This window comes from Arachis hypogaea, chromosome 19, assembly GCF_003086295.3.
Source record: "Arachis hypogaea cultivar Tifrunner chromosome 19, arahy.Tifrunner.gnm2.J5K5, whole genome shotgun sequence".
NCBI classification, from domain to species: domain Eukaryota; kingdom Viridiplantae; phylum Streptophyta; class Magnoliopsida; order Fabales; family Fabaceae; genus Arachis; species Arachis hypogaea.
Window position 1 is genome coordinate 129,815,395 of NC_092054.1, and position 4,637 is coordinate 129,820,031.

The window sequence follows — 4,637 nt, forward strand, 5'->3', positions numbered from 1 at the left end:
CATTGTTGATTTAATCTTAGTTTTCCATGATTAGTTGCATTTTGATTATTTCTCATCATAAAAAAATTCAAAAAATTTTCAAAATTATGTCTTTTCAAGACAATAATACAGAGAATTGAAGATTCAGAACAGACAGCAGATGAATTACATAGAAAAAGCTGGGCGTTCAAAATGCCCAGTAAGGAAGGAAAACCTGGCTGGGCGTTAAACACCCAAAAAGGTAGCATTTTGGGCGTTAAACGCCAGAATGGATACCATTCTGGGCGTTTAACGCCAGGATGGCACAAGAGGGAAGATTTTGTTTTTAAATCAAATCTTTTTCAAATTTTCATAATTTTTCAAAATCAATTTCTTTCCATTTTTTTATTTTCGAAAATCCTTGCTACAATTAATGATTTAATTCAAAATTTTCAAGTTGTTACTTGCCTATTAAGAAAGGATCAAATTTTAAATTCTAGAATCATTTCTTCTAATTTCTTGTTAGTCAAGTAATCAACTTTAATTTTAAAACTTTCTTTTTTAATTTGATTTTCAATCATATCTTCTTAATCATATCTTCTCAATCACATCTTTTTCAAAATAATCTCTTCCTTTTTGCTGTAAGAGACAGAGTTAGGATATGGTTGGACTCACAACCTAAAGAAAGCCTGAACTCTTGGAAAAAGCTAGTCAATGCCTTCTTGGCAAAGTTCTTTCTACCTCAAAAATTGAGTAAGCATAGAGTGGAAGTCCAAACCTTCAGACAGAAAGAAGGTGAATCCCTCTATGAAGCTTGGGAAAGATACAAGGAATTGATCAAAAGGTGTCCTTCTGACATGCTTTCTGAATGGATCATCATAGGTATCTTCTATGATGGTCTGTCTGAACTGTCCAAGATGTCGTTGGACAGCTCTGCTGGAGGATCTCTTCATCTGAAGAAGACGCCTGCAGAAGCTCAGGAACTCATTGAGATGGTTGTAAATAACCAATTCATGTACACTTTTGAAAGAAACCCTGTGAATAATAGAACAAATCAGAAGAAATGAGTTCTTGAGATTGATAATCTAAATGCCATATTGGCTCAGAACAAAATATTGACTCAGCAAGTCAATATGATTTCTCAGATTCTGTCTGGAATGCAAGCAACAACAGGCAGTACCAAAGAAGCTTCATCTGAAGAAGAAGCTTATGATCCTGAGAACCCAGCAATGGAAGAGGTAAATTACATGGGAGAACCCTATGGAAATACCTATAATCCTTCATGGAGAAATCATCCAAATCTCGCATGAAAGGACCAACAGAGGCCCCAACAAGGCTTCAACAACAGTAATGGTGGAAGAAATAGGTTTAGCAATAGCAAGCCTTTTCCATCATCTTCTCAACAACAGACAGAGAATTCTAAACAGAGTCACTCTGACTTAGCAACTGTAGTCTCTGATCTAATTAAAACCACTCAAAGTTTCATGACTGAAACAAGGTCCTCCATTAGAAATTTGGAGGCACAAGTGGGTCAGCTAAGTAAGAAAAATACTGAACTCCCTCCTAGTACTCTCCCAACCAATACAGAAGAGAACCCAAAGAGAGAATGCAACGCCATAAACACGTCCCACATGGCCGAATACATAGAGGAGGGAAAGGCAGTGATTTTCATTGAGGAAGACCTCAATGGACGTCCACTGGCCTCCAAGAAGTTCCCTAATGAGGAACCATGGGAATCTAAGGCTCACACTGAGACCATAGAGATTTCATTGAATTTACTTCTGCCATTCATCAGCTCTGATGAGTATTCTTCCTCTGAAGAGGATGAAGATGTTACTGAAGAGCAAGTTGCTAAGTACCTTGGAGCAATCATAAAGTTAAATGCCAAGTTATTTGGTAATGAGACTTGGGAGGATGAACCCCCCTTGCACACTAAAGAACTGGACGACTTGACTAGGCAGAGATTACCTCAAAAGAGACAGGATCTTGGAAAGTTCTCAATACCTTGTACCATAGGCACCATGACCTTTGAGAAGGCTCTGTGTGATCTGGGGTCAAGTATAAACCTCATGCCACTCTCTGTAATGGAGAAGTTGGGGATCCTTGAGGTACAAGCTGCAAGAATCTCACTAGAGATGGCAGACAATTCAAGGAATCAGGCTTATGGACTTGTAGAGGATGTCTTGGTAAAGATTGAAAACCACTACATCCCTGTTGATTTCATAATCCTAGACACTGGGAAGTGTATGGATGAATCCATCATCCTTGGCAGACCCTTCCTAGCCACAGCAAAAGCTATGATTGATGTTGACAGAGGAGAATTGGTCCTTCAAGTGAATGAGGACTCCCTTGTGTTTAAAGCTCAAGGATATCCCTCTGTAACCATGGAGAGGAAGCATGAAAAGCTTCTCTCAATGCAGAGTCAAATAGAGCCCCCACATTCAAACTCTAAGTTTGGTGTTGGGAGGCCATCATCATGATCTGAATATCTGTAAGGCTCCATGAGAGCCCACTGTCAAGCTATTGACATTAAAGAAGCGCTTGTTGGGAGGCAACCCAATTTTATTATATCTATTTATTTTTCATTGTTATTTTATGTTTTCTATAGGTTGATGATCATGTGAAGTCACAAAAATAACTGAAAAAGCAAAAATAGAATGAAAAATAGTATTAAAAATAGCACACCCTGGAGGAGAAGCTTACTGGTGTTTAAACGCCAGTAAGGGTAGCAGAATGGGCGTTAAACGCCCAGTCTGGCACCATTCTAGGCGTTTAACGCCAGAAATGGGCACCAGACTGGCGTTTAACGCTATAAATAGGCACAGAGCTGGCGTTAAACGCCAGAAATAGGCAGCAACCTGGCGTTTAACGCCGGGATTGGCAAGCAAGGGGCGTTTACACGCCAACATGGTGCAGGGATGAGAAATCCTTGACATCTCAGGATCTGTGGATCCCACAGGATCCTTACCTACCTCATCTCTCTCTCTCTCTCTCTCTCTCTCTCTCTCTCTCTCTCTCTCTCTCTTCTTCATACCTTTCCATAACACTCTTCCCCAAAAACCCCTCTCCTATCAAATCCTACCGTCTTCTCCATAATCCCTTCACCAATCTACCTCCATCCATCATAAAACCCCACCTACCTCACCATTCAAATTCAAACCACTTTCCCTCCCAAACCTACCCATACATGGCCGAACCCTACCCCTCTCTCCACTCCTATATAAACCCATCTTCACTCATTCATTTTCACACATCATACACACTATTAATCCCCCTTGGCTGAACCACAAACCCCCCCTCCATCTCCTCTATTTCTTCTTCTTCTACTCTTTTCTTTCTTCTTTTACTCGAGGACGAGCAACCCTTCTAAGTTTGGTGTGGTAAAAGCATTGCTTTTTATTTTTCCATAACCATTTATGGCACCAAAGGCCGGAGAAACCTCTAGAAAGAGGAAAGAGAAGGCAAAAGCTTCCACCTCCGACTCATGGGAGATGGAGAGATTCATCTCAAGGGTGCATCAAGACCACTTCTATGAAGTTGTAGCCAAGAAGAAAGTGATCCCGGAGGTCCCTTTCAAGCTCAAAAAGGGTGAATATCCGGAGATCCGACATGAGATTCGAAGAAGAGGTTGGAAAGTTCTAACCAACCCCATTCAACAAGTCGGAATCTTAATGGTTCAAGAGTTTTATGCCAATGCATAGATCACCAAGAACCATGATCAAAGTGTGAACCCGGACTCTAAGAATTGGCTTACAATGGTCCGGGGGAAATACTTAGATTTCAGTCCGAAAAATGTAAGGTTGGCATTCAACTTGCCCATGATGCAAGAAGATGCACGCCCTTACACTAGAAGGGCCAACTTTGATCAAAGGTTGGACTAAGTCCTCGTAGACATTTGTGAAGAGGGCGCTCAATGGAAGAGAGATTCAAGAGGGAAGCCGGTTCAACTAAGAAGGCATGACCTCAAGCCCGTGGTTAGGGGATGGTTGGAATTCATCCAACACTCAATCATTCCTACTAGCAACCGGTCTGAAGTTACTATAGACCGGACTATCATGATCCATAGCATCATGATTGGAGAGGAAATAGAAGTTCACGAGGTTATATCCCAAGAACTCTACAAGGTGGCAGACAAGTCCTCTACTTTGGCAAGGTTAGCATTCCCTCATCTCATTTGTCACCTCTGCAATTCGGCTGGAATTGACATAGAGGAAGACATCCTCATTGATGAGGACAAGCCCATCACTAAGAAAAGGATGGAGTAAACAAGAGAGCCCACTCATGGACCTCAACAAGAGCATGAGGAAATTTCTCATCATGAAATCCCTGAGATACCTCAAGGGATGCATTTTCCTCCACAAAACTATTGGGAGCAAATCAACACCTCCCTAGGAGAATTAAGTTCCAACATGGGACAACTAAGGGTGGAGCACCAAGAGCATTCTATCCTCCTCCATGAAATTAGAGAAGACCAAAGAGTCATGAGGGAGGAGCAACAAAGGCAAGGAAGAGACATTGAGGAGCTCAAGCACTCCATAAGATCTTCAAGAAGAAGAACTAGCCGCCATCATTAAGGTGGACCCGTTCTTTAATTTCCTTGTTCTTTATTTTCTGTTTTTTGAAAATTATGCTTTATGTTATATCTATGTTTGTGTTTTTATTACATGATCATTAGTGTC

At 41.0% G+C, this 4,637-nt stretch overlaps 1 non-coding gene across 1 annotated transcript; it reads right to left on the minus strand.

Annotated features, from left to right (window-relative positions):
* Positions 1–713: 713 nt before the first annotated feature.
* Positions 714–821, minus strand: LOC112780275 (small nucleolar RNA R71). Its single transcript, XR_003191123.1, has one exon. It is a non-coding gene; the product is annotated as a small nucleolar RNA R71 (small nucleolar RNA).
* Between the last annotated feature and the right edge of the window lie 3,816 nt (positions 822–4,637).